Source organism: Pinus tabuliformis, chromosome X (genome assembly GCF_031772625.1).
Source record: "Pinus tabuliformis cultivar Carrire ecotype Pingquan chromosome X, CPIR1, whole genome shotgun sequence".
Lineage (NCBI taxonomy): Eukaryota > Viridiplantae > Streptophyta > Pinopsida > Pinales > Pinaceae > Pinus > Pinus tabuliformis.
In genome coordinates this window covers 5,744,116-5,760,075 of record NC_142308.1, presented here as the reverse complement: position 1 = coordinate 5,760,075, position 15,960 = coordinate 5,744,116, and positions in this window count along the sequence as shown.

Genomic DNA, 15,960 nt, shown 5'->3' with positions numbered 1-15,960 from the left:
ATGATTGACAATACCTCTGTAATAAAGTTGGCCAAGAACCCAAAGTTCCATGATCAAACGAAGCACATCAATACTAAATATCATCTGATTCGACATCATGTTGAGGCAAAAACAATCCATCTCCGTCATTGTTCCACAAATGAGCAAATTGCAGACATCTTCACCAAAGCGCTTGGAAGAGAAAAGCTTGAACAATTCAGAACGATGCTTGGACTCACCAACATCCCTTCAGATTAAGGGGAGGGAATGTTGACACCTAATCCTCATGATTGGGTGAATGTATGTAAATAGATAAATAAGTAATATGAACAGTCATCAGGAGATGAACTGAACAGTCTCTCCCTCATGTATATAATGAAGATCTACCTGATGGAATAACATATACGAATCATTTTTGCCTTGAGGAGTTACTGCCTGGCCTGACAGAAATTAGGAAGATAAATCGTAGATAATGCATTTTAAGTAAATTATTTAAGGTTCAATTGATGATAGATTGAAAAATAAAACTTATATCTAGAATTCTATTTCAAATAATGGACAAGAGAGTTCACACACACATACACGCGCGCACAAACACACACATACATTCATCTACTTCGAAAATAGAGAACTCAATAGTAATATAACACAAGCATAGGTATATGGAAAATGATTTATTTCATTTACAAATTTTATTTTCTCTCTATTTCAGAAGTATTTAGATAGTTGTTTTCATAATCTTGGAAAACTATAAGGAGATGATTTATGAATGGAAACATATATAGATATATATATATATATATATATATATATATATATATATATATATATATATATATATATATATTAACATTGAATTTATAGAGAAGAAATTTCCATATAAGCGATAATTTTTCTTTTAAAGGATGTAACTGTCATTATGTCAGAAGAACATAAATCTATTCGACTAGTATTTCACTATTGCAATAACAAAAATCGATAAAATCGATTTTTCTTGAAAAACAATACATGTGCAAGCGCCAATACATGTATTATATTTGGCTATGAAATTATCAAAACAATTTTACAGAAGAGATGTATTGTATAATTTCAACTGGAAGTTATAGTTAAAAAAAATAATAATAATAAGACTTGATACTAAAAATTGGCCCTATACAAAGGAGCCATATATGAAAACAATATAGAGTAACAGTAACTAGCTATCACTTTGGTAAAAGATTGTCAATTATGCAAATGTAGAAATAAAATATATGATAATAGAATTTGTCCCTTAAGAAATTGAAATCTCATTGCTTAGAGCAAGTCCAGGAGAAAAAACTGAGTATAGTGCTTCCAACCTGGAAGAAAGAAAATGGATTGTGTGTCATTGAATCTCCAAGTAGTCCAAAAGCATTTTTGAATTTTAAGATAAAGTGAAATTTAGTGCCTAAGAAATTTCACTACAAGATGTAATGAATATTTCGATATAGTCATGGTTAACAATATAAAAACTACAAATTCTTTTAACCATGGAAAGGGGCATTACCTCATTTGGAAAATTATAGCTACCGGATTCCACCTAACACAAATAAAATAAAAATCCGAATTCATATCGAAAGGAAAATATAAGCATGCAATAAATAAACGAGTAAAGGCTTAACAAGACATTGTAAGGGTCGTAGCCATTAAGTGAGCTACTGGAATATATATATATATATATATATATATATATATATATATATATATATATAAAGTTAATCTTAATTATTCAGAACCAAATTCATGAATATAAACACAATAATGATAAGAATTTCAAAGAATGAAATACCATTTATGCTTTCATGTTAAGCATTTTAGTTAAATGTATGTGTAATGGACCACTATAATACGAATATAACTAGAGAAAAACTACATTGAAGTAGTGTTGGCGGTGTTGGACCCGCCAACATTCAGGGGATCACCCCTGTATGAAGTCCCAACTAGACCTCACACTGTTTGGTGTGGGAGTCCCATCCGGTATGATGGCCCGGTTGCCATTATCTTAAGGATTTGCCTCAACTCTTGCTTGTCAACACATGTGAGTGGTTCGCTTTGTCCTTGATAAGTGAGGTTCGCGTTCCTGGTGAGTGTCAGTGTACTTGTGTCAATCATTCTTTCATTGTGAGGGGAAAAAGGTGAAGATGAGTTCTAGGTTGAAAGGGATTAGTCCCAACTCGACTAGGAACACACAACACAAAGGACATACACAGTTTCCGGCATAGAAATCTACTCGAATGAGACAGTTACAACATACAATGTAAGTTAACATGTACAACATTCACGGATTAGTCCGAGACGAGTGCAACGGTTGTTATAGCAAGGTTCATGTGAAAGGTTTGTCTGATGTCTGACAGAGCAGTCGACATGGACGAGACATCATTAACAACATATACAACACATTTCCATTAATAGATTATGCATTACAACAAATGAATCAGTTCAGATGTAGAACACATGGTTAAAGCAACATGCATTACAAGTGTTAAAGATCAATCTTACAACAAATAAAATACATGTGTGAAAACGTGCTGGCCTATTGACAGGCTTATGAATTAAGCGAAAGTTCCAAGACATGTTGTTACACCATACATCACTAACCCTGTCAGCGGGGCATCATAGCTACTACTTACTCCTCAAAGAAAATATTACAAACTCTCTTGGCTATGTGGGAGGCACTGAGGTGAAAATTCCTCTCATGTACAAATGAGGGGGTATTTATAGCCAAGGTTGAAACTAACCCTTGTGGCTATTCGATTACCCTCATGACCATTCGACTTCCATGACTTTCTGACTTACATAACTCTATGTCCAACAAGTGGGTCTCTTGGACTTCCACGTTACATCACATTGATTGACAACAAGCTCATAGTAGAGATGTGGGAAACATGACTCATGACTTGACATAACAATGCTGGTACATTCGTGCTGTTGTTGGAGTGCATGTCGAGCTAGAGTGATACTAAGTGATGGATGTCTTCATGGTGTACCATAGCTTCACCTCTGCATGGTGAAGTGCACGGAGTCTTCGATGGTCCTTGGTTCGCTTGATGAAGCTTTAGCATGTTGTTCCTTGCTTTCATGCTGGAAGGCTTGACAGGCTCACTTGTTCATGAAGGTGCATGTTCGTCACGTTCGTCCACTTCGCATGTGATCCCTTCATTCATCTCGTTCGTCATCTTGACATGTTTGTTGGTGTCCCTATACCTTCAGTCATTCATGGCGAGATGACATCAAATCCAAAACCTCCTAGTCTACCATGACACATGATCATTCGAATGCAGGTGACCGGGTGAGGAAGAAGGGCTATGATGTGGGATGATGGCTCTGGGAAACTGCTAATTAAAACTGTGCAAGAATCATTGAGAGATGGAGATAGACAATTTGAATTGGCAGTGATTGTTTGTAAGTTCTATCTCGGCTGGGAGGCAAAATTGCGCAAATTTTTGGAGGGACAGTCCGGGCTGCAGGAGGGTAAGGCAGACATGCTTTGCGCATTTTTTGGAATGAACAGTCAGCAGGGGCTGGGCAACTAGATTTACAAAATTTTCTAGAGGAATGAGCCAGTCTGCATGAAGGGTCAGCAAGCAGGGATTGCGCAGTTTGTCTGGGGAGCTGCCCAGGAGACCGGCAACTAGATCTGCACAATTCCCAGAGGCAACTACCCATTGGCTACTAGGGTCACTGGTAACCAGATATGCGCAATTCCCAGAGGGAGCTGCCAGTTGGCTGCTGGGGTCACTAGCAGCCACACTTGCGCATTTCCCAGAGGGAACTGCCAGTTGGCTGCTGGGGTTACTAGCAGCTAGACTTGCACAATTCCTAGAGGGAACTACCCGTTGGCTGCTGGGAGCAGCTGGTTGGAAAAATTGCACTAAGGACGGAAGGTTGACCTGTTGATCATCTCTGCGCAATTTCTGAGCTGAGATCACTGATTGATAGTAGGAGGCCTGCTCATGAGCACTGCGCAATTTCTGAGATGAATATTCAGTCGATTTTCTGGGTGGCTAGCATGAGTGTTGCTTGAGTTGCTTGCGGGCAGTGCTGCTTTCAGGAACTAGCTTGGTGCTTCTGCGCTGTTTTGGATGACAGTTGATCAAGTCAAAAACAGGGTGATGGTCCGACTGTCAGTGAAGATTCTAGTTGTCAGAACTTCATTAAAAAATGACTAAGTGTGTGAACAATAGAAAGACGAATAGGTGACCATACGAACACACACTCACATGACTTGATGACGAAACAACCGAACCATCCTGACACACATGTTCAACATGACTGACTAACGGTGCAAGTGACAAGCGTGAAACTCATGATTGATCGTTCATGATCGAGACGACGAATGTGACTCTGTGTGTGAGTGCGACAGATGCTTCATAGTGAACACAACAAACACATACAAAGCAAAGACTTTGAGCATAACTAGAACATGGTCACAAGCATGAATTAGACATCAACATGCATAGACTTGAGTGCAATAAACAAGCAAGGCGAATGTAAAGACTCACATGAGCTCACGGAGTGAACCAGGGTGTGTGCAGTCATCAAGTGAAACTCTTCAAAGGAGGATCCAAAATTGGTGCAAGCTAGAATTTTGGAGGGTGGTTGTAGCCGCTACAACAAGTAGAAATAATTACAACTGACCATAGTCGTTACCCGCGAAATTATAGTGCATCCACTAATAAACTATTGCAAAAATAACCTCATGAGAAGAAGAATACATAAAAACAAGTGTATTATTCTTCAAGAGGGAAGGTAAGACTTATTTCTAGGTTTTTAGAAAATAAAACCCTTGTGTTGCAGAGAGGAAGAGTTTCCCGAAAACCTCATGGAACTGCGACCATAATAGATAAAAACCTTTAAAAAAAATATAAATATATAACAAGACTATATAGAAGTCAATATCGGCCGGTTACAAAGAGGAACTTTGTATTCTCATTTTATTTGAGAGAGCATAGTTTTAGAGGGACAAATAAACAAAACGAGGTTCCAAAACCCTAAGTAAGGATTATTTAACAAAACAATCATTTGGTTAAAATATACGAGAGTTTGAAACAATTGCAGAATGCAACTAGAAGCTAAGGAGAAAAGTAAGTAGGCTCATCGAATTCACGGAAGGGAAGTTGTTGTTTATCCATTTTCTATCGCGAAGATTTGACTGCGATTGTCTACAACCCTACTCTAAAATCCCAACAAAACTTGGAAACCTAAGAACATTATAAAAACAAAATTAGTATTTCAAATAGGGCAATCACTGATGCAGGTCTACCCTGCAAAACCAGAATCTTTACTCTTCTCATGCATATAAAAACGCATTCCCAAATTCAACATCCCGCCTATGACTCGAAGACTGGCAACCTCATCATTGTTATATGCAGAAGCTTCTTTTTAAATCCCTCATTATGGTTATAAACCCATTGCACAGCGAAATCATGTACCAACTCTCAATCCAATCAACATTCATATATGGCTGGATTTTAAAATCAAAGGTCAAAAAAAAAGAATGTGCCCATGCTTTAAAAACTCAACCTGGCAAATTCATACCCCACACATCGACCTTTGGCTTCTCGTCATCTCCATTGGACGCTCTCTAGCTCTGCCCCGAAACAGAGTTCTGCAAACTCACCACAGAATCGCTCAGTAGCTAAGACCTTCACTGTTCGACGCCTTCGATTTGACAATCAAATTGGGTTTTAAAACCTCACTGTCCTTTGTTTCAGACCTGTGCTCTACGCATTGGTTTATTCCAGCGTTTGGGCAACTGCATCTACAATCATTTGAATGGAGGAACTGATGGTCACAACCATAAATCTGTATTAAATACTATCGATTATAACAGCAAAGAACCAAACTCCATAACGACCAATCCAACAAATGATCGATGGCTATACATATTCATTTATCAAAGCAAAGAACCAAACCCCATATCAATCAACACAGCAAACAATCGATGGCTATCACATACACATCGATTTCTTTTTGCCAAAACGATTCTGTTCAGCTTATAACAAAATCGGTCACAGATTTTTTTAACCAGTGTTATTCTCAGATACACCACCAATTTCGAATGTATAACCACTGAATATACTCACACCAATCAGCGATTCCACATAGGGAAAAAAACACTTACAGTTTACAGATGAGACATATACTGTTAAGAACTGATTTATACAGAGGTTACTCCTGTGTACATTCTAGAACTAACTCCATGTGTAGAATCACATCACAAAGGTTATTAAAACCAAACATATTCATACAAAATCGAATTCAACAATGTGCATATGGCTCAAAAGTCAAATTCTACAGAGATAAAAACAACAATTGCAAAGAGCCTCTTGTTCATAGCCAGATATTCAAAAATCCATGGCCCTTTCAGCTGTGCATAGATTTACAGGAAAACCCCTGTCTCCTACCTCTCTCCCCGTTCTATTATACCAAAAGGGAGTTATACATCAGTCGCACCTAACTACTTCTTTCCACACAAGAAAGAATTAGTTATTCATTTATAACTCAACATTTAACTAAACTAGACCACTTTTAATTACCTACCCTTATTGAAATTAACACAATTTAACAACTAAATTCCTCAAGTCTTGCATTTAGCCACAACATGTGACCACCCCGTCACATTGTTGGCCCAAGTCTAGATGCTCCTGCATCAAACTCTCACGCTTGAAAACACTCATGATCTCCTGATCATGTGCTTTCAAGAAGGAATGAAGAAAAATTCCTCCTGGATCCCAAACTTGGTCCTGGAGTTGTCCATATGCTCTGCTCCTCTGTTTAGGCTGCATGTTAGCTGCTTCCTGCTTCATCTTCCTTCCGGTCACAATAGTTTGGAGCTGAAAACACCGTAACAAGTTTGCCGTTGTGTTCAATTTCATCTTCCTCTTTAACTTCATGAGACCTGACCACCTGCGCAAGATTGTTTTCTTGGAAAAACCTTTTGGTCACATCTTCTCCAAAAGACAAACCAACATTCCGTGTGTTGGGTCCACGCCCTTTATGGAGCTGTGGATATCTTCCAGTCTTATGCCATCAACGCTAAAAAGACTATTACGGACAACAAAAATCTTGTCATTGAGGACATGAGCCAAAAGCAAACAACAAAACGCTTCAGCGAAAAGCTCAACCATACTTCCATTGTACTTGGACTTGACTTCGCCCTCAAAACTATAAATCTGGTTCTTACTCCTGCTTCCATGATTTCCTCTTGGACACATATACTTGAATACAAATGGCACAAGTACGACTTCAACTGAAAATAAGCCTCGGTCAACAAAATCATCATTAAAAAGATAAGGATTGTCCTCCGAAGGAAGCCTACTAACCTCAAAGATGTTAAAAAGGTCATAATACTGACCATGGATGTCATCACAAACAATGAATTGCTTTCCATTCGGAGAAATCGCCTCCAGCAAATCCTTTACTTGCAATACTATTTGAAATGCACACCTTCTGCGTATACTTTCCTGATTCTTGAAGTCATTCATCTTTATAAATTCCAATGTTACATTTTCTCCTTCTACTCCATGTTGTCGCTCCACCTTTATTGAATGAAAATCAATGGGTTCAACAACCGAATGATTCACCAGATCATTCACTAAGATGGCCTCAATAAATCTATTTTTTTTTACCGTTGTTTCAGTCTCTTCAAACTTTTGGGTAGCATCAGGACCATTTGGACAAATTCTTTTAACTTGTTGAAAATCTTTTAATATTTGATTGTTCACCTCTCCTGATGCTGCCAGCCTTTGCCTCCAGATCTGCTGCAACCTCAGTTTCTTTATGTTCTCAGTCTCTGTTTCCAGTCGATCTTCTTGTTGGTCGTCTTCATTAATTCTCCATTCCTGCTCTAGCTGGTTGCTGTTGTCCAGCTGCTTCTTCCTTTGTCTCACACATATACACTGTTTGTCTCCTTTCAACAGAGTTTCAACTTGTTGTTCTGGACTTTTTTCTTTCATCAACACTTCAGTGTGTTGATTTAACTCCAAAGAGTTTCCAAGTTTTCCCTCTGCATCATCTATTCTAATAATGCTTCCTTGGCCTCCCGAAGTATCATGGACTATATTGACATCATTCCCACCAGCTCCTGCAGAAGTAAATTCAGATTTTCCACTCTGCATATCAACACCATTATTTACTTCTTTGATGGAATTACTAATTACATATTCTACTCCATGTTTTGAATCCCCACCAATACTATTTGTCTATGTAGACATACTGATATCATGTTCTGATGACCCTACAAAACTGACATTTATGCCCTGCTTATCAGTCTTATGTTTGCTTTTTACATTTCTGTTATTTTTCTTCTTGCGGACTACAGAAGCACCATCATTACCACTGGCAGCAATTGGAATGCTTAATGGCATACTTGTTTCAAACATAGAACTACCTGACATGTGGAGCCCATCATTTTCAGTAACCAATTCCACAGAATTTCCACTGCTTGGCACTACAGGCTGCCCAGTCTTCTCCAGTGTTGATGGCTGAAAGCTCAAAGATTTTTCATCTGCAACATATTGTTGCTTTGTCTTTGGACGAATGCGAGTTTGCTTTGGAAATCTGGACTGATGGTGTTGATCCACATTCCTAGAGAAATCTGACTCTGGCACAGGTACAACTGTTAGCAAAGTTTCGGTTCTCCGAGTCAAAGTACTGGGTGAAACTTTCATATCTTGCATTATAATCACAGGAGCTTCATTCAGAGCAGTAGTGTCAGAAATTCCTCTCTCTTTCACATGGCCCTTCTGTTCATTCATCTTCATATGATGATTTAGGTCTTCTTTGCTCACATTGTTCGTCCTTAGAAAACTTTCTTGTTTTCCCTGTTCATATTTCGCAACATTGATAGGGATATCACAAACATCATTCTTTCCAAAGTTCCTTTCAGCTGCAACCACATCTGAAACTTGAATGGCATCACTATCAGAATGGGTGTCCTGCTCTTTAAGAAGACCATTTTGCTCCTTGAGATTTGGTCGACTTCTTTCATATTCATTGGTAATACAGTTACCATCGGCAAAGCTACCGCCAAGAATATTTTCTATCTTGCCAGGAGCAACATGTAATAATTCTGAATTTTTATTTTGACTAACAATGACCTGCTCTTGCTACATAGCTTCAAATGCTACTGGCCCACTAGATATGGTTTTACCTCTAGGATTTCCCCCCTCCTGAAATGTTGCAGCCCTTTTGTTCAACTCTTCCAATTTTGCAAGAGCTTTTGCCTTCTGCTCTTTTGTTCTCTCCGCCTCTTCTTTTTGAGCTCCTCTCTCTACTGCAACAGCTTCAAGTACAAACACATCGTTGCTTTCTTCTTCCGAGTATTTATCTCCCGAAATATTCTTCCCCATACTTGTGACAGCTTCACAAGATTGTGCATCCTCCTCAGTAAATCTTGTAGTCACATCACAATTGTCAGCTACAAAAATACAAGGTTTTACATTATCCAGCCGTTCTGGATTTACCCAATAGTTCAAGAAATCATCAATGATCTCCTCTTCTGTTTCACCAATGGAAACCTCCACCTTCAACTCAGCTGCTCTGAGTTTTTCATGTCTCAATTGTATACTCATCATCTGCTCGAGCTTCCTCAGCTCTTCTCTTAACTGCATGTTTACCTGTTGATCTCTTTTCTGTTGTAGCCTCTGCCACTTCACTCTCTTCCTCATGGTCCAACCATGTCTCTGGTCTTTCATATTCTCCTGTAACAACTCCATCAATAACCCAAGTTGCATTGCTATCTCAGCTTTCTCTTTCTCATACTCTTCATCAGTCAACTGCTTCAATATGCCATTTGCCTTGGCATCCTCCTTCTCCCTCTTTCTGCTATGGCCTCTTTCTCAACCTCTGCTCTCTCCTTTATGACTTTCAGTAGTCATCTTCCTCGCCATGAGTTTCTCACCCATGAGTTGCACCAAGCCTCTACAACAGCAAACTCTCCTACTGCCACTTACCTCACCAATCCTTCCCTCCGGATCTGGTCTTTTGGTAATCACCCGATCTTCTATTGGAACCTTTTGAGTATTTCTCCACTGCTCCTTCAGGCTTCACTCATCTGCAACTTTCAAGAACACACTTGTCCTTTTCATTCAACCTCTGTTGAATCTTTAGGTTCTGCCACATTCACCTAGAATCCCTTGCTGGACCCCTTCATCACTGCACTTCAGCTGTGATCTGCTTCCTCCCGCTGAGACTTTCTTCAATCTGCTTGCAACCTGAACTCTGCAAACAACTTTCAAACCAGAGTCAAATATCATCTGACAACTCACCTTCAAGATCCTGTTGATCTTGCTTCACTTCCTCAACTGCACTTGCATATCTGCGCTGCAATCTTCATCAGTTCCAAAATCTGATCTTAACACATGCAATTAATCTAACTGAAAACTTAAATCTCCACACAGAGCTATTCCAGCTCTGATACCACTTGATGCAGGTCTACCCTGCAAACCCAGAATCTTTACTCTTCTCATGCATATAAAAATGCATTCCCAAATTCAACATCCCGCCTATGACTCGAAGTCTGGCAACCTCATCATTGTTATATGCAGAAGCTTCTTTTTAAATCCCTCATTATGGTTATAAACCCATTGCACAACAAAATCATGTATCAAACTCTCAATCCAATCAACATTCATATATGGCTGGATTTTAAAATCAAAGTTCAAAAAAAAAGAATGTGTCCATGCTTTAAAAACTCAACCTGGCAAATTCATACCCCACACATCGACCTTTGGCTTCTCGTCATCTCCATTGGACGCTCTCTGGCTCTGCCCCGAAACAGAGTTCTGCAAACTCACCACAGAATTGCTTAGTAGCTAAGACCTTCACTGTTCAACGCCTTCGATTTGACAATCAAATTGGGTTTTAAAACCTCACTGTCCTTTGTTTCAGACCTGTGCTCTACGCAGTGGTTTTTTCCATCGTTTGGGCAACTGCGTCTACGATCATTTGAATGGAGGAACTGATGGTCACAACCATAAATCTGTATTAAATACTATCGATTATAACTGCAAAGAACCAAACTCCATAACGACCAATCCAACAAACGATCGATGGCTATACATATTCATTTATCAAAGCAAAGAACCAAACCCCATATCAATCAACACAGCAAACAATCGATGGCTATCATATACACATCGATTTCTTTTTGCCAAAACGATTATGTTCAACTTATAACAAAATTGGTCACAGATTTTTTTTAACCAGTGCTATTCTCAGATACACCACCAATTTCGAATGTATAACCACTGAATATACTCACACCAATCAGCGATTCCACGTAGGGAAAAAAAACACTTACAGTTTACAGATGAGACATATACTGTTAAGAACTGATTTATACAGAGGTTACTCCTGCGTACATTCCAGAACTAACTCCATGTGCAGAATCACATCACAAAGGTTATTAAAACCAAACATATTCATACAAAATCGAATTCAACAATGTGCATATGGCTCAAAAGTCAAATTCTACAAAGATAAAAACAACAATTACAAAGAGCCTCTTGTTCATGGCCAGATATTCAAAAGTCCATGGCCCTTTCAGCTGTTCATAGATTTACAAGAAAACCCCTGTCTCCTACCTCTCTCCCCGTTCTATTCTACCAAAAGGGAGTTATACATCAGTCACACCTAACTACTTCTTTCCACACAAGAAAGAATTAGTTATTCAGTTATAACTCAACATTTAACTAAACTAGACCACTTTTAATTACCTACCCTTATTGAAATTAACACAATTTAACAACTAAGTCTTCCTCAAGTCTTGCATTTAGCCACAACATGTGACCACCCCGTCAAATTGTTGGCCCAAGTCTAGATGCTCCTGCATCAATCACATTAGAAACAAAGGACTGAATATAGGTCTGATTAAATAGATTTTACCTTTGTTGTGAGCTCAGAGATGAAATCGAGGAATGGAGAATTCACCGTGACACATTATGACATCTGGAGGCAAACTACTTAGGAAAGTAGATGAAAAACACCTGTCTGTGTATTCTATGGAGAAAGCAACAAAAACATTACAGTTTCGAACTAAACACTAGTCGTAACAAGCAACATGATCAGATAAATTCGATGAGAAAATGAGGTGAATGGGGTGGTAACATTAAAATTAGGTTTAATTATACCCTAGACAAAACCCATCCTATCGGACGACCGTTGATCTAGAGTCGATCGAGTCAAAAGGTACGTGTTTACGTGGAAATATGACAAGTTCTCCCGTTCATGAATGGAAAGATCTAGAAACGATTGAACCCTTGTATAACTTAAATCCTACATTGTAATGTGACACTGACAATGTAATATAAATAATAACTAATGCATTAACTAGTGGCATAGCAAATAAAGGGGGTCGATATAATATGTGTAATGTAATCTAAATAGAAATGTTAATGATGTCCCATGAGACAACGTGAATGATATGTTATTATAACCCATTTGTTATTATGTATAGTCTTCATAGTACATCTAGGTTTAGGATCATTATGTGTTCACTTGTTATTATGTATAGTCTTCATAATACATCTAGGTTTAGGATCATTATGTGTTCATATGCAGTTATAGATAAAAGGAAAAGAAGATTCGAGGTTTGTATTGAAGGTATACAAACTACTTATACATATGCCCTTACATGTTATGAATAAATAATGGTTGGTTATGCCAAGGAAAAACCCATCAAAATGATATTTGGTCAAAAGACAAAATAGAACAATTAGTTTACAACTAATGGAGTTTTGTAATATGTTTTTAGTGCAATATAATTTACCCATTTCTCCATGGGTGGAATTATAAATGAGAGATGAATTAGCAAGGAAGAAATATGTAAATATTTATTATTAAAATAAAAATATGAAATAATTATGTATCTAAGTGTTTAATTGGTTAAAGAACTTAAGATTAGGTTTTATGATATTATATATATAAAAAAAATATATGATATAGAGCAGGTCATTACATCTTGAGGCTTTTGTTTAAGGGGATGATTTTATCAAATTATTATAAAAATAATAAAAAATACCCTATTTGCATTATAGGTATTTGGGAACATGACAACTTAGCATAATTCATTGCTTGTTATTTAAGGTAAGATGTTTATGATTTGGACCTTCCTAAGGTCTATAAAACATGAAACCAAATGAGATTACTCATCAAGATCACCAAGTATGTTATTTAATTGATAATATTGATTATTAACTTTATCTCTCAAACCACACAAAAATATATGAAATAGTAGGATGTTAGAGAATAATTCTCAATGCCTAAGTTTGGTGATAATTAAAATTATGTTACCTTCTCCTTACTTTCTTAAGAATACCACCCAACTTTAAATATGTTGTTTCATGCATTAATGTTGCCAAGCCTATATTTTTCTATGATATTAGACTTGGGATGAGGCAAGGAGAAAGAGACTTATTGGCATTTTTTAAATATTTATGATTTCCCTGCATCTTGGTAATTTCTCTACAGTTACTACTATTGGAAATAAAATAGCCAAATATTACCACTGGAGCATGGGATCTGAGCATTTCTGTAAAACCACTTATGCTCGAATATGTGTGGAGATGGATTTTAACAAGGCTTTCCCTACCGAGATCAATCTAACAACACCTAATTATTAATGGGTCTAGAAGCTTGATTATGAAAATGTTTCATTCTAAATGTCATGTGCGTTATAAAATAGGGCATGTAATCAAGAATTCTCCCAAGAGGCCACCGAATAATAGAGGTTGAAAAAGTGGCCAAAGGCCCAAGCGGTGGGAAGGTGCTCAACACAAACATTATATTGTACACAAGGAAGAAGATATTTTGAATATGGAGGAAGACAAACATCTGCTAAAAGCAAAAGATAAATAGGAAAAAGTTACTGTCAAAGAAAATTCACCTAAGGAAGAATAATTAGTTAGGAAGAAGTGCATGACAGTGAAGACCCTCCAGATTCAGTGACAATGGAAATGCAACAAACTTTGGTGAAATTTGGATACCCAATTGAATCTTCAAGGAATAAAGCTGGAAAAGTAATTTTTTGGGCAAATTAGGCATATGAGGAGCCTAAAGGCAACAATGCTCATTCACCAAAGGGTGACCCATCGAATTTAGTAGAAAACACAGGTTGGATTCAGATTGGGAAGAAGTGCAAAAATATTTCACCAAGGAAAATAAGAGTCAGTCAAAATCAAACCAAAAAGTAGTGAAAATGGAATGTAAATGTATTTGGATCTTGGCAGTATTCTAGAAAAAAATTAGCTGGAAGGGAATAATTTTTTTGTATCATGGGGTACTCAATTTTGGGTTTGGATTGAGCCTACATGCTCAATTTCAAACCCTTAAGGGACATGTGTAGGTCATTTGGAAGCTTCCAAGGCACCCTTATGTGGCCTCCAATGCTCAAATTCGAATTCGTTTCAAGATATGGAAGAAGATTTGGATAAAGGTCAAAGAGGATATGTGTCTCATCATTACCTATTTAAGTTGTAACTCTATGAGATTTTCTAGGGATCTTGGGAGAGAATAATCGACCTCCGTTAATGAGGTAGCTTATTATGTTTTTGTATAAATAGGAGAGCCTCCTCCTTTCAAAGGCATGTGTAGAGTTGGGGAAATGCTCATGTTTTGAATATAGAATTTGGATTTGGCACCATGCTCATGAGTGATGTTCACTTTGACTTGGTTATGCTTGTATTTGTAGCCTCTCAACTTTCCATCCCTCATGTTTTTGGATTAACCACCTATAATGTGTGAGATTTATTGTTTTTCATAGATTAAGATTTATTGCTTTCATAGATAAAGATTTATTTCTTTCATATATTCTTATGTGAAGAGGTTAAGAGTGATTGTTTTTATTTTCTTTCATATCTAGAGGTTAAGAATGATTTTTTTTGCTTTCATTTCATATAATGTGGTTTTGATTATTCATTTCATAGGGTCCTGATTTGATAATACACACATGATCCTTTAGAGTAGATTTCATTTCATGCAATTTCATTTCTGAAAGGGTGGTGTGCTTTTCAATTCCTGCAAGTGGGGTAGATTAAAATTTCAATTCCTGCAAGTGTGGTAGATTAAGATTTCAATTCCGCACAATGTACTATAATTTCTTTTGAATTGATTGTTGAATTAGAATAGGTGAATTTGGTTTGTCGTTATTTGGTTTCATAGTTAGGTTGATTTAAATTGGAAGTTAATTTCTAGCATATATAGTGCACGCATGCTTCACAAGTTTTACGAAACCCCCAGGTTGACAATTAAATGATAGGTAATTAATTTGCCTCAACATTTTGGCGCCGCTGTCGGGAAAGTATACATAGGAACTAGTTTTCAATCCAGAGTTCATTTTTTTTAGTTTTTTTAGATGCATGATTAAAGCATGTATATGCATAAATCATTTAGCTGCATATCATTAAAAAAAACAAAAACAAAAACAAAAACAAAAAAACAAAAACAAAAACAAAAAAAACAAACAAACAAAAAAACGAACAAACAAACAAAACAAAAAAACAAACAAACAAACAAACAAAACAAAACAAAAACAAAAACAAAACAAAAAAACACCTTCAATCACCTACCACCCCCACTATATCACGTGGTGCAGTAAGAGCCACACATCCACATCATGAATTCTTATTTCTAAAGGTAGAAGATATGACAAAGGAGGATGAATAAATGGATGGAGATCCTTTTTTATTTCCCATTCAAGAAACTGATGTCAATGTTCAAATGAATAACATCCCTCCATCCGTACTTCCTAACTTCAAAGGTATGAGATTAGAAGACTCGGAAACTTTTCTTTTTGAATTTGAAATCCTTTGTAGATCTTATGGCTACTCATTAGACATTTAAAAATTGAATTTGTTTCCAACAACATTGAAGAATAAAGCTCTTAGATGGTTCATGACTTTAGGAACAAATTCTATAAGGACATGGGATGATATGAAAAGAGTATTTTTGGAAAAATATAAA